This window comes from Ictidomys tridecemlineatus, chromosome 13, assembly GCF_052094955.1.
Source record: "Ictidomys tridecemlineatus isolate mIctTri1 chromosome 13, mIctTri1.hap1, whole genome shotgun sequence".
Lineage (NCBI taxonomy): Eukaryota > Metazoa > Chordata > Mammalia > Rodentia > Sciuridae > Ictidomys > Ictidomys tridecemlineatus.
Window position 1 is genome coordinate 80,782,809 of NC_135489.1, and position 16,412 is coordinate 80,799,220.

The following is a 16,412-nucleotide window of genomic DNA, read 5'->3' on the forward strand; positions in this document are numbered from 1 at the left end:
ATAGGTAAGCAAAAGGCCCAAAGCAGGGTTTCTCCACTGAGACTTTAATGGGCCCACTGATATCTGAGTTTTCTGAGATGCTCACTATTCATTTCAGCTATCTAGTACATGGCAATGTCACCAAGCTTGGAGGTGGTACATATCTTGGACACAAAACCATGAGCCTATTCTGAAGAGTGGCCAGAATTCAGGAAAAAAACAGAAATTTAGGAAGATAGTAGGTTTTTCCCATGGATAAGGCAAGCCCCAGTCCATTCATAAATTGGGCAGGATGAATGCTGGAAGCTTTCTACTAGACAGGACACATCCATTGATGAATTCTCTTTTCTAATGTCTACACCCACGGACACAGTGCGGTACACAGACATGGCAACACTCGCCTTTTCAAAAGACTTGCTAGAAACAGTCCACTCCCAACCAAACAAACCGCCTTTCCTAGCTCTTCTCAGACCATGAGACCAAACCACAGACTCACACCCACACCCACAAAGCCACCTCCTTTCCCCCAAGTAGGTCTGTGACTACACGCAGTGTCCTGTGACTGGTGGGCCATACTATGTTCCCCCGAAATGGCCTGTCCTGTCTCAGATCTGGACTCCTTGGCCAATTCTGTGAAGTTATCAGGAGCCAGGGGTGAGCCACTACCTGCTTTCTCAGGAAAGACCCCCTTCAGAGCTTTCTTGGCAATTGGCCATCCTCACATCTGTGGGTACCAAGAAAGACTGACTCTTTCCTTGGTAAATCCAAACAAGTGAGCCCACTGGGACTGGCACTGGGACTGCCTCTGGGTGCCTGGCTTCCTGGATCCCAAGTTCAGAGAGTTCCATCACCAAGGAAGTGTGGTGAGGTCACTTCCTTCAGGAACTGAATGAGGTCACTGCCTTGGAAACCACTCTGTCCTAACTGTTGCTTCTAAGGGTCCCATGAGATGGAGGCTGCCCCTGCTTCCTGTGACACTTTCACAAGTTAGAATGGTATATCAACCATAGGCACCCAGGAAAAGCTCTCCACACAGGCCTGGTTTGGTCCATCTTGTCTACATTAAGAAGAGAGAGGCTCATTCAGACACATCTTTTCATCCTGACCAGGTTGTTTGCCACAGAAGATGACTTCTGCTCTCTCAGGTCCTTCCTGGATGCCTACATCTTCTCCAGGGATCATTTCTGCATGGACCTTTGAGGTTCTCAGCAGGTGGAAGATCCCCTACATTCCTGTATTGTAAGACCAACTCTGTCCCTGCTCTTCTGTAAAGTTAGATTGAGGGAAAAGTAAATGCTTGGGGTTAAGAACATGTTCGATTTGGGTTAGAAATCATTCTGCTGGATGAAGAATGGTATTGGGAACCTGTGATATTTATAATAATATAGAGGTGAAATATATGTATGAAAACAGAAATCTAAGTAAGATTTGAAGGCCAGAAGGGCATTGGGCCCTTGATTGAAATACTTAGCTTTGAATTACATTCTGTACAGATGTCTCTGACAAATCCATATACAATGGCATAGGACCTTGTACCTTGGATGATTGAATGTAGAAGAGAAGATCCAGTCAAAAAGGGATAGTAGGTAGGATTAGGAAGATAGTCAGTACGTTTAGGAAGAAGAGTGGGTATAATATTTGGACCAAAAGTTCTTTAGCAATAGGGTGTCTGTTAGAGAGTGAATGTAAATGTCAGCACATGTGAAGAGTCAGTCACAATGATGAACTGGGGAAGATATGTAGGAAAGCAGATATGAATATAGACATTAGGAAATCAGGAAAAGTATAAAGTGAGTGATAGGCTTTGACATTTTCAACAGGGTTGAGGTTGAATATATAATCTAAGGCAGAAACAAATGTGTAGTCACCAATAGGATTGACATTTGAGAGCATTAGGCAACCTGGACAAGGATGGTTTTAGTAATCCATGCTAACTTTCCAATTAGGCTTTGGTACAATCATAAGTGTGACCTTTGCATTTTGTGTCCAGAATATCACTGTGATAAAATATATATGTAGATCAGGTGACATGAGTATTTCTTCAACTATTTTTGGGAGCAATGTATTGAAGACGTATAAATTAGCATTCGGGGGTACAAATAGGTATACCCAGGGTCTATGAGTATAGAGATAATGCATGAATAGACCACACTGTGAATAAAGAATATAACTGGTTCCAATTTAAATAATGGATTGAATTGATATCTGAAAATATATAGGAAATCTTATATTGATACAGGATCATTCATTCCAACCAGTTATACATCTAATGGTAATATTAGGGTGATGGTTTACCATGAGGGGTGTGTGAGTTTTGGTTCCAAAGGGATTATGGAAATCCAAAATAATATGCTTGGAAAGAAGTCTCATGAAAAGACCAGTCAAGAAACATGGAGGAATACATGTGTTCTGAAGCAGGATTTGATTGAAAGTGAACCAAATGCCAAAAATTTGTGAACATGAGGATGAAATATATATCCTATGATGTGCATCAACTGAAGAAATAGTAATGTGCCAGTGTTGAATAAAAATAAATATCTAAATACACATCATGTCCCATAGGAGTCTACTTGCATTGATGTTAAACAGGGTCAGTTACTGAAGAAATGTTAGGACTTCTATTCACCATTCACTGAAGTTAGTTTTCAGTACTAGGAAACAAATACGTATTTCAGGTGGATGAATATTTCTGAGAATAATCTTGTGAAAAGTTGATTATAAATCCACATACATGAACATGAATTTAGGGAGTGTAAAATAAGACACATATATTTTATATTTTGAAAAATATGGAGAGTGTGTGTGTGTATAAATACATAGATATATATACACAAACACAAACACAGAGACATTAAGAAGTAAAAATATATATTCCAATTGAAATTCATCATGAAATATATATCATTTAAAGATCCAAAAATATTTATTTTACTGAACATGGATGTATGTATCATGTTGTTCAAGTAGGAAGCTCACCCATAGGTTGATTTTCAGTTCAAACAGCATTTAGGAGGAGTGATTTCTTCTCACAGATTGTATCTGCCAAGTCAGCCACCTCAAAAGAATGTAGCTGGGAAACCAGGTAGGACTCTGTATGTGCATGTAAAAAGACATGTGCTGAATAGGCTGCAAAGAAAGGGAGACAGGAATTCACATATTTGTTAAGTTTAAAAACACATGGAGATCTATTACATTGGACTGGATTCATAACATGTACCCTTTATAATTCAAAAGGCCTGTCCAACTACGCCTCATGCCTCCTCTGAACTGCTAGTATTTTTATTCTGTTTGGGTTATTTTTCTCTATCATATTATGATTCGTAGTCAGAGTCTAGTAGAGTATGGGTTTGTGTCAGGGATTCAGTTTTTGGAATGGAAAATAGGAAAATAAATCCAATGTTTATGCAAATATGTTATAAAAAAAATCTTCCCAAAATCATCCAGAAAAATGCCTTGACAATACCCTTGCCCCATGTAAGACGCAATTCGAGAAGAAGAGTTAGAAAATCATTGAATACATATGTGGAATGAAAAATGCTCAGGAGTTCACAACTTTGGAGGTGGTAGAGGAGTTTCCAGAAGTAAGGGACAGGAGAAACACTCCACAAACATGGAGCTCTGCTGGCCTAAAGACTTCTTGAGAAACTGCCTCTGAGAATGGGCTTTTGAAATATATGTTGTTGTCAGGAGCTTTAGCTTTTTTTGTAGTGAGACCATCAAAGCTGGGTCTTCATCTATGTGACCTGGAGGATATGGTTTCTGATTTTCCAATGAACATGAGGCAGAAGTGCTGAATTCTCTCTTTGTAGGTAAACTGTGGCCATTGGGGGCTAATTGTCTCCCCGTGGGGACTCTGAAGCCATTTGGTCATCCTCCACTTTTCGTGGTGTTTCTTGCTGCTGCACTAGGAGTTTGGTATTTGCTTCACGAAATACAAGGAGTTTAACTGGGACACAGTGCTGGAGGGAGTTCTGTCACGTGTGGTGGGTCAGGGACCTAGGAGAATGCACCAACCATGATTCTATCTTACAGAGCGTGGCCCCTTGACCATAGCAACCTGATTCTGAACATTGTTCTGAAACCTCTTCATATAACAAGATGCCTTTACATATAAGGGTCTGCTGGGTGCACCATGTCAGTCACAAGCCATTTGGAAGCCCATCGCAGATCCACATGGCCCCACCACAGATGTTTTATCACACACCTGCACACCACTGCTCTAGGCCCACTACTCAGCAGGCCCCACCATCCTGGCATCTCGGTTCTTCATCATTTTCATGAAACCCGTCAATCAAGGCACCTGTCTGGTACACTCATGATCAGCAACAGGACATCCAAAGGTTCTCCAGTGCCACCTGGTCATGGGAATTTCAAAGATTGCATGGTATTTATCTAGCCGTTTTTAAAGGATGAAGTTGGAGGCACTGTGGGTTTCCATTCATTCAGGAACCATTAAATGGTGAGAAAGATCATTTCAATGAAATCTCTGGAGAACTCTAACAAACAAGGCTTCCCAAAGAGTGGCCAAAACGTCACATGAAACCAGGCCCACTGAGGTGTACAATGTGAGGTCCATGTGTATTTTGACTCTCAACTATGGCTGCCAGGTCTTTAAGAATAAAATCATGTGATATCCTGGCTGAGATTCCCAGTGTTCTGTGGAAAGTCACCCTGGGCTTCAATCTCAGTTTTCAGGGGGGGCTCTCATGAGTGGCCTCGGAAAATCCCAACTCAATTCATGGCAATACTTCTCTGAGTTCAGTTCTCAGTCTCCAAGGGAATCACACCAGAGTTCAAGCCCAGGCGGACCCAGTCCTCTCTTCCACCGCCACACAAATGACCACAATTCAAACCAAAACACTGCCAAAAGGCCCTCATCCTCTTCCATATAGACAATACTCATAACCTCTGGCTGGAGGTTTCCATGAGGGACGCAGCCTAAGACAGTGTCCACAATAAGCTTCCTTGCCCATCATTTGCCTAATGTCAGGGTGGCCTGGACACCCTTCCTTTGAACCAGGAGTGATCAAATAGGCCTGCCTTTAATACTGCTCAGCTTCTCCGCTTGGAGGCCTGCTGATCTTGGGGTATAGATTCTTTGTGTGAATTGGAGTCATGAGAAAACCCAAGCACATAATGGCTAGCCTCTGCAGGGCTTTGAAAAACTCATTTGACCCAAAGGATCCCTATTCTCACTGGATGGAGGACAGCAACCTTACAGAGGAAGGCAAGAGACTTCATCCACATTGACTGCTTTTTTGCCATATTGGCTATGGATGCACATATGGGATCTTTCTTGAGATCCATCAGGTGCTGACAATCTAAGCCACAGCCTTACACAGGGCCAAGAGGCTGATTCAGACACATCCCTTTGCAAAGCAATTAAGCAAAGAGCCACAAGTGATGCCCGTTAGTTTGCATTTGAAAACTGTTTTCTTCAGGCTTCACAAAGGGGTGTCCTGAGGCAAAGACCTTGCTGACATCCAGGGAAACAGAAAAATAGGTAAGCAAAAGGCCCAAAGCAGGGTTTCTCCACTGAGAACTTAATGGGCCCACTGATATCTGAGTTTTCTGAGATGCTCACTATTCATTTCAACTATCTAGTACATGGCAATGTCACCAAGCTTGGAGGTGGTGAATATCTTGGATACAAAACCATGAGCCTATTCAGAAGAGTGGCCAGAATTCAAGAAAAAACCAGAAATTTAGGAAGATGGTAGGTTTTGCCCATGGATAAGGCAAGCCCCAGTCCATTCATAAATTGGGCAGGATGAATGCTGGAAGCTTTCTACTAGACAGGACACATCCATTGATGCATTCTCTTTTCTAATGTCTACAACCACGGACACAGTGCGATACACAGACATAGCAACACTCGCCTTGTCAAAAGACTTGCTAGAAACAGTCCACTCTAAACCAAACAAACCGCCTTTCCTAGGTCTTCTCAGAACATGAGACCAAACCACAGACTCACACCCACACCCTCAAAGCCACCTCCTTCCCCCAAGTAGGTCTGTGACTACCCGCAGTGTCCTCTGACTGGTGGGCCATACTATGTTCCCCCGAAATGGCCTGTCCTGTCTCAGATCTGGACTCCTTGGCCAATTCTGTGAAGTTATCAGGAGTCAGGGGTGAGCCACTATCTGCTTTCTCATGAAAGATCCCCTTCAGAGCTTTCTTGGCAATTGGCCATCCTCACATCTGTAGGTACCAAGAAAGACTGACTCTGTCCTTGGTAAATCCAAACAAGTGAGCCCACTGGGACTGGCACTGGGACTGCCTCTGGGTGCCTGGCTTCCTGGATCCCAAGTTCAGAGAGTTCCATCACCAAGGAAGTGTGGTGAGGTCACTTCCTTCAGGAACTGAATGAGGTCACTGCCTTGGAAACCACTCTGTCCTAACTGTTGCTTTTAAGGGTCCCACGAGATGGAGGCTGCCCCTGCTTCCTGTGACACTTTCACAAGTTAGAATGGTATATCAAGCATAGGCACCCAGGAAAAGCTCTCCACACAGGCCTGGTTTGGTCCATCTTGTCTACATTAAGAAGAGAGAGGCTCATTCAGACACATCTTTTCATCCTGACCAGGTTGTTTGCCACAGAAGATGACTTCTGCTCTCTCAGGTCCTTCCTGGCTGCCTACATCTTCTCCAGGGATCATTTCTGCATGGACCTTTGAGGTTTTCAGCAGGTGGAAGATCCCCTACATTCCTGTATTGTAAGACCAACTCTGTCTCTGCTCTTCTGTAAAGTTAGATTGAGGGAAAATAAATGCTTGGGGTTAAGAACATGTTCGATTTGGGTTAAAAATTATTCTGCTGGATGAAGAATGGTATTGGGAACCTGTGATATTTATAATAATATAGAGGTGAAATATATGTATGAAAACAGAAATCTAAGTAAGATTTGAAGGCCAGAAGGGCATTGGGCCCTTGATTGAAATACTTAGCTTTGAATTACATTCTGTACAGATGTCTCTGAAAAATCCATATACAATGGCATAGGACCTTGTATATTGGATGATTGAATGTAGAAGAGAAGATCCAGTCAAAAAGGGATAGTAAGTAGGATTAGGAAGATAGTCAGTAGGTTTAGGAAGAAGAGTGGGTATAATATTTGGACCAAAAGTTCTTTAGCAATAGGGTGTCTGTTAGAGAGTGAATGTAAATGTCAGCACATGTGAAGAGTCAGTCACAATGATGAACTGGGGAAGATATGTAGGAAAGCAGATATGAATATAGACATTAGGAAATCAGGGAAAGTATAAAGTGAGTGATAGGCTTTGACATTTTAAACAGGGTTGAGGTTGAATATATAATCTAAGGCAGAAACAAATGTGTAGTCACCAATAGGATTGACATTTGAGAGCATTAGGCAACCTGGACAAGGATGGTTTTAGTAATCCATGCTAACTTTCCAATTAGGCTTTGGTACAATCATAAGTGTGACCTTTGCATTTTGTGTCCAGAATATCACTGTGATAAAATATATATGTAGATCAGGTGACATGAGTATTTCTTCAACTATTTTTAGGAGCAATGTATTGAAGACGTATAAATTAGCATTCGGGGGTACAAATAGGTATACCCAGGGTCTATGAGTATAGAGATAATGCATGAATAGACCACACTGTGAATAAAGAATATAACTGGTTCCAATTTAAATAATGGATTGAATTGATATCTGAAAATATATAGGAAATCTTATAGTGATACAGGATCATTCATTCCAACCAGTTATACATCTAATGGTAATATTAGGGTGATGGTTTACCATGAGGGGTGTGTGAGATTTGGTTCCAAAGTGATTATGGAAATCCAAAATAATATGCTTGGAAAGAAGTCTCATGAAAAGACCAGTCAAGAAACATGGAGGAATACATGTGTTCTGAAGCAGGATTTGATGGAAAGTGAACCAAATGCCTAGAAATTTGTGAACATGAGGATGGAATATATATCCTATGATGTGCATCAACTGAAGAAATAGTAATGTGCCAGTGTTGAATAAAAATAAATGTCTAAATACACATCATGTCCCATAGGAGTCTACTTGCATTGATGTTAAACAGGGTCAGTTACTGAAGAAATGTTAGGACTTCTATTCACCATTCACTGAAGTTAGTTTTCAGTACTAGGAAACAAATACGTATTTCAGGTGGATGAATATTTCTGAGAATAATCTTGTGAAAAGTTGATTATAAATCCACATACATGAACATGAATTTAGGGAGTGTAAAATAAGACACATATATTTTATATTTTGAAAAATCTGGAGAGTGTGTGTGTGTATATATACATAGATATATATACACAAACACAAACACAGAGACATTAAGAAGTAAAAATATATATGCCAATTGAAATTCATCATGAAATATATATCATTTAAAGATCCAAAAATATTTATTTTACTGAACATGGATGTATGTATCATGTTGTTCAAGTAGGAAGCTCACCCATAGGTTGATTTTCAGTTCAAACAGCATTTAGGAGGAGTGATTTCTTCTCACAGATTGTATCTGCCAAGTCAGCCACCTCAAAAGAATGTAGCTGGGAAACCAGGTAGGATTCTGTATGTGCATGTAAAAAGACATGTGCTGAATAGGCTGCAAAGAAAGGGAGACAGGAATTCACATATTTGTTAAGTTTAAAAACACATGGAGATCTATTACATTGGACTAGATTCATAACATGTACCCTTTATAATTCAAAAGGCCTGTCCAACTACGCCTCATGCCTCCTCTGAACTGCTAGTATTTTTATTCTGTTTGGGTTATTTTTCTCTATCATATTATGATTCGTAGTCAGAGTCTAGTAGGGTATGGGTTAGTGTCAGGGATTCAGTTTTTGGAATGGAAAATAGGAAAATAAATCCAATGTTTATGCAAATACGTTCTCCACAAAATCTTCCCACAATCATCCAGAAAAATGCCTTGACAATACCCTTGCCCCATGTAAGACGCAATTCGAGAAGAAGAGTTAGAAAATCATTGAATACATATGTGGAATGAAAAATGCTCAGGAGTTCACAACTTTGGAGGTGGTAGAGGAGTTTCCAGAAGTAAGGGACAGGAGAAACACTCCACAAACATGGAGCTCTGCTGGCCTAAAGACTTCTTGAGAAACTGCCTCTGAGAATGGGCTTTTGAAATATATGTTGTTGTCAGGAGCTTTAGCTTCTTTTGTAGTGAGACCATCAAAGCTGGGTCTTCATCTATGTGACCTGGAGGATATGGTTTCTGATTTTCCAATGAACATGAGGCAGAAGTGCTGAGTTCTATCTTTGTAGGTAAACTGTGGCCATTGGGGGCTAAGTGTCTCCCCGTGGGGACTCTGAAGCCATTTGGTCATCCTCCACTTTTCGTGGTGTTTCTTGCTGCTGCACTAGGAGTTTGGTATTTGCTTCACGAAATACAAGGAGTTTAACTGGGACACAGTGCTGGAGGGAGTTCTGTCACATGTGGTGGGTCAGGGTCCTAGGAGAATGCACCAACCATGATTCTATCTTACAGAGCGTGGCCCCTTGACCATAGCAACCTGATTCTGAACATTGTTCTGAAACCTCTTCATATAACAAGATGCCTTTACATATAAGGGTCTGCTGGGTGCACCGTGTCAGTCACAAGCCATTTGGAAGCCCATCGCAGATCCACATGGCCCCACCACAGATGTTTTATCACACACCTGCACACCACTGCTCTAGGCCCACTACTCAGCAGGCCCCACCATACTGGCATCTCTGTTCTTCATCATTTTCATGAAACCCGTCAATCAAGGCACCTGTCTGGTACACTCATGATCAGCAACAGGACATCCAAAGGTTCTCCAGTGCCACCTGGTCATGGGAATTTCAAAGATTGCATGGTATTTATCTAGCCGTTTTTAAAGGATGAAGTTGGAGGCACTGTGGGTTTCCATTCATTCAGGAACCATTAAATGGTGAGAAAGATCATTTCAATGAAATCTCTGGAGAACTCTAACAAACAAGGCTTCCCAAAGAGTGGCCAAAACGTCACATGAAACCAGGCCCACTGAGGTGTACAATGTGAGGTCCATGTGTGTTTTGACTCTCAACTATGGCTGCCAGGTCTTTAAGAATAAAATCATGTGATATCCTGGCTGAGATTCCCAGTGTTCTGTGGAAAGTCACCCTGGGCTTCGATCTCAGTTTCCAGGGGGGGCTCTCATGAGTGGCCTCGGAAAATCCCAACTCAATTCATGGCAATACTTCTCTGAGTTCAGTTCCAGAACTCAGTCTCCAAGGGAAGCACACCAGAGTTCAAGCCCAGGCGGACCCAGTCCTCTCTTCCACTGCCACACAAATGACCACAATTCAAACCAAAACACTGCCAAAAGGCCCTCATCTTCTTCCATATAGACAATACTCATAACCTCTGGCTGGAGGTTTCCATGAGGGGCGCAGCCTAAGACAGTGTCCACAAAAAGCTCCCTTGCCCATCATTTGCCTAATGTCAGGGTGGCCTGGACACCCTTCCTTTGAACCAGGAGTGATCAAATAGGCCTGCCTTTAATACTGCTCAGCTTCTACGCTTGGAGGCCTGCTGATCTAGGAGTATAGATTCTTTGTGTGAACTGGAGTCATGAGAAAACCCAAGCACATAATGGCTAGCCTCTGCAGGGCTTTGAAAAACTCATTTGACCCAAAGGATCCCTATTCTCACTTGATGGAGGACAGGAACCTTACAGAGGAAGGCAAGAGACTTCATCCACATTGACTGCTTTTTTGCCATATTGGCTATGGATGCACATATGGAATCTTTATTGAGATCCATCAGGTGCTGACAATCTAAGCCACAGCCTTACACAGGGCCAAGAGGCTGATTCAGACACATCCCTTTGCAAAGCAATCAAGCAAAGAGCCACAAGTGATGCCCGTTCATTTGCATTTGAAAACTGTTTTCTTCAGGCTTCACAAAGGGGTGTCCTGAGGCAAAGACCTTGCTGACATCCAGGGAAACAGAACAATAGGTAAGCAAAAGGCCCAAAGCAGGGTTTCTCCACTGAGAACTTAATGGGCCCACTGATATCTGAGTTTTCTGAGATGCTCACTATTCATTTCAGCTATCTAGTACATGGCAATGTCACGAAGCTAGGAAGTGGGACATATCTTGGACACAAAACCATGAGCCTATTATGAAGACTGGCCAGAATTCAGGAAAAAACAGAAATTTAGGAAGATAATTGGTTTTGCCCATGGATATGGCAAGCCCCAGTCCATTCATAAATTGGGCAGGATGAATGCTGGAAGCTTTCTACTAGACAGGACACATCCATTGATGCATTCTCTTTTCTAATGTCTACAACCACGGACACAGTGCGATACACAGACATAGCAACACTCGCCTTGTCAAAAGACTTGATAGAAACAGTCCACTCCAAACCAAACAAACCGCCTTTCCTAGCTCTTCTCAGAACATGAGACCAAACCACAGACTCACACCCACACCAACAAAGCCACCTCCTTCCCCCCAAGTAGGTCTGTGACTACCCGCAGTGTCCTCTGACTGGTGGGCCATACTATGTTCCCCCGAAATGGCCTGTCCTGTCTCAGATCTGGACTCCTTGGCCAATTCTGTGAAGTTATCAGGAGCCAGGGGTGAGCCACTACCTGCTTTCTCAGGAAAGACCCCCTTCAGAGCTTCCTTGGCAATTGGCCATCCTCACATCTGGGGGTACCAAGAAAGACTGACTCTGTCCTCGGTAAATCCAAACAAGTGAGCCCACTGGGACTGGCACTGGGACTGCCTCTGGGTGCCTGGCTTCCTGGATCCCAAGTTCAGAGAGTTCCATCACCAAGGAAGTGTGGTGAGGTCACTTCCTTCAGGAACTGAATGAGGTCACTGCCTTGGAAACCACTCTGTCCTAACTGTTGCTTCCAAGGGTCCCATGAGATGGAGGCTGCCCCTGCTTCCTGTGACACTTTCACAAGTTAGAATGGTATATCAACCATAGGCACCCAGGAAAAGCTCTCCACACAGGCCTGGTTTGGTCCATCTTGTCTACATTAAGAAGAGAGAGGCTCATTCAGACACATCTTTACATCCTGACCAGGTTGTTTGCCACAGAAGATGACTTCTGCTCTCTCAGGTCCTTCCTGGCTGCCTACATCTTCTCCAGGGATCATTTCTGCATGGACCTTTTAGGTTCTCAGCAGGTGGAAGATCCCCTACATTCCTGTATTGTAAGACCAACTCTGTCCCTGCTCTTCTGTAAAGTTAGATTGAGGGAAAATAAATGCTTGGGGTTAAGAACATGTTCGATTTGGGTTAGAAATCATTCTGCTGGATGAAGAATGGTATTGGGAACCTGTGATATTTATAATAATATAGAGGTGAAATATATGTATGAAAACAGAAATCTAAGTAAGATTTGAAGGCCAGAAGGGCATTGGGCCCTTGATTGAAATACTTAGCTTTGAATTACATTCTGTACAGATGTCTCTGAAAAATCCATATACAATGGCATAGGACCTTGTATATTGGATGATTGAATGTAGAAGAGAAGATCCAGTCAAAAAGGGATAGTAAGTAGGATTAGGAAGATAGTCAGTAGGTTTAGGAAGAAGAGTGGGTATAATATTTGGACCAAAAGTTCTTTAGCAATAGGGTGTCTGTTAGAGAGTGAATGTAAATGTCAGCACATGTGAAGAGTCAGTCACAATGATGAACTGGGGAAGATATGTAGGAAAGCAGATATGAATATAGACATTAGGAAATCAGGGAAAGTATAAAGTGAGTGATAGGCTTTGACATTTTAAACAGGGTTGAGGTTGAATATATAATCTAAGGCAGAAACAAATGTGTAGTCACCAATAGGATTGACATTTGAGAGCATTAGGCAACCTGGACAAGGATGGTTTTAGTAATCCATGCTAACTTTCCAATTAGGCTTTGGTACAATCATAAGTGTGACCTTTGCATTTTGTGTCCAGAATATCACTGTGATAAAATATATATGTAGATCAGGTGACATGAGTATTTCTTCAACTATTTTTAGGAGCAATGTATTGAAGACGTATAAATTAGCATTCGGGGGTACAAATAGGTATACCCAGGGTCTATGAGTATAGAGATAATGCATGAATAGACCACACTGTGAATAAAGAATATAACTGGTTCCAATTTAAATAATGGATTGAATTGATATCTGAAAATATATAGGAAATCTTATAGTGATACAGGATCATTCATTCCAACCAGTTATACATCTAATGGTAATATTAGGGTGATGGTTTACCATGAGGGGTGTGTGAGATTTGGTTCCAAAGTGATTATGGAAATCCAAAATAATATGCTTGGAAAGAAGTCTCATGAAAAGACCAGTCAAGAAACATGGAGGAATACATGTGTTCTGAAGCAGGATTTGATGGAAAGTGAACCAAATGCCTAGAAATTTGTGAACATGAGGATGGAATATATATCCTATGATGTGCATCAACTGAAGAAATAGTAATGTGCCAGTGTTGAATAAAAATAAATGTCTAAATACACATCATGTCCCATAGGAGTCTACTTGCATTGATGTTAAACAGGGTCAGTTACTGAAGAAATGTTAGGACTTCTATTCACCATTCACTGAAGTTAGTTTTCAGTACTAGGAAACAAATACGTATTTCAGGTGGATGAATATTTCTGAGAATAATCTTGTGAAAAGTTGATTATAAATCCACATACATGAACATGAATTTAGGGAGTGTAAAATAAGACACATATATTTTATATTTTGAAAAATCTGGAGAGTGTGTGTGTGTATATATACATAGATATATATACACAAACACAAACACAGAGACATTAAGAAGTAAAAATATATATGCCAATTGAAATTCATCATGAAATATATATCATTTAAAGATCCAAAAATATTTATTTTACTGAACATGGATGTATGTATCATGTTGTTCAAGTAGGAAGCTCACCCATAGGTTGATTTTCAGTTCAAACAGCATTTAGGAGGAGTGATTTCTTCTCACAGATTGTATCTGCCAAGTCAGCCACCTCAAAAGAATGTAGCTGGGAAACCAGGTAGGATTCTGTATGTGCATGTAAAAAGACATGTGCTGAATAGGCTGCAAAGAAAGGGAGACAGGAATTCACATATTTGTTAAGTTTAAAAACACATGGAGATCTATTACATTGGACTAGATTCATAACATGTACCCTTTATAATTCAAAAGGCCTGTCCAACTACGCCTCATGCCTCCTCTGAACTGCTAGTATTTTTATTCTGTTTGGGTTATTTTTCTCTATCATATTATGATTCGTAGTCAGAGTCTAGTAGGGTATGGGTTAGTGTCAGGGATTCAGTTTTTGGAATGGAAAATAGGAAAATAAATCCAATGTTTATGCAAATACGTTCTCCACAAAATCTTCCCACAATCATCCAGAAAAATGCCTTGACAATACCCTTGCCCCATGTAAGACGCAATTCGAGAAGAAGAGTTAGAAAATCATTGAATACATATGTGGAATGAAAAATGCTCAGGAGTTCACAACTTTGGAGGTGGTAGAGGAGTTTCCAGAAGTAAGGGACAGGAGAAACACTCCACAAACATGGAGCTCTGCTGGCCTAAAGACTTCTTGAGAAACTGCCTCTGAGAATGGGCTTTTGAAATATATGTTGTTGTCAGGAGCTTTAGCTTCTTTTGTAGTGAGACCATCAAAGCTGGGTCTTCATCTATGTGACCTGGAGGATATGGTTTCTGATTTTCCAATGAACATGAGGCAGAAGTGCTGAGTTCTATATTTGTAGGTAAACTGTGGCCATTGGGGGCTAAGTGTCTCCCCGTGGGGACTCTGAAGCCATTTGGTCATCCTCCACTTTTCGTGGTGTTTCTTGCTGCTGCACTAGGAGTTTGGTATTTGCTTCACGAAATACAAGGAGTTTAACTGGGACACAGTGCTGGAGGGAGTTCTGTCACGTGTGGTGGGTCAGGGTCCTAGGAGAATGCACCAACCATGATTCTATCTTACAGAGCGTGGCCCCTTGACCATAGCAACCTGATTCTGAACATTGTTCTGAAACCTCTTCATATAACAAGATGCCTTTACATATAAGGGTCTGCTGGGTGCACCGTGTCAGTCACAAGCCATTTGGAAGCCCATCGCAGATCCACATGGCCCCACCACAGATGTTTTATCACACACCTGCACACCACTGCTCTAGGCCCACTACTCAGCAGGCCCCACCATACTGGCATCTCTGTTCTTCATCATTTTCATGAAACCCGTCAATCAAGGCACCTGTCTGGTACACTCATGATCAGCAACAGGACATCCAAAGGTTCTCCAGTGCCACCTGGTCATGGGAATTTCAAAGATTGCATGGTATTTATCTAGCCGTTTTTAAAAGATGAAGTTGGAGGCACTGTGGGTTTCCATTCATTCAGGAACCATTAAATGGTGAGAAAGATCATTTCAATGAAATCTCTGGAGAACTCTAACAAACAAGGCTTCCCAAAGAGTGGCCAAAACGTCACAAGAAACCAGGCCCACTGAGGTGTACAATGTGAGGTCCATGTGTGTTTTGACTCTCAACTATGGCTGCCAGGTCTTTAAGAATAAAATCATGTGATATCCTGGCTGAGATTCCCAGTGTTCTGTGGAAAGTCACCCTGGGCTTCGATCTCATTTTCCAGGGGGGGCTCTCATGAGTGGCCTCGGAAAATCCCAACTCAATTCATGGCAATACTTCTCTGAGTTCAGTTCCAGAACTCAGTCTCCAAGGGAAGCACACCAGAGTTCAAGCCCAGGCGGACCCAGTCCTCTCTTCCACTGCCACACAAATGACCACAATTCAAACCAAAACACTGCCAAAAGGCCCTCATCTTCTTCCATATAGACAATACTCATAACCTCTGGCTGGAGGTTTCCATGAGGGGCGCAGCCTAAGACAGTGTCCACAAAAAGCTCCCTTGCCCATCATTTGCCTAATGTCAGGGTGGCCTGGACACCCTTCCTTTGAACCAGGAGTGATCAAATAGGCCTGCCTTTAATACTGCTCAGCTTCTACGCTTGGAGGCCTGCTGATCTAGGAGTATAGATTCTTTGTGTGAACTGGAGTCATGAGAAAACCCAAGCACATAATGGCTAGCCTCTGCAGGGCTTTGAAAAACTCATTTGACCCAAAGGATCCCTATTCTCACTTGATGGAGGACAGGAACCTTACAGAGGAAGGCAAGAGACTTCATCCACATTGACTGCTTTTTTGCCATATTGGCTATGGATGCACATATGGAATCTTTATTGAGATCCATCAGGTGCTGACAATCTAAGCCACAGCCTTACACAGGGCCAAGAGGCTGATTCAGACACATCCCTTTGCAAAGCAATCAAGCAAAGAGCCACAAGTGATGCCCGTTCATTTGCATTTGAAAACTGTTTTCTTCAGGCTTCACAAAGGGGTGTCCTGAGGCA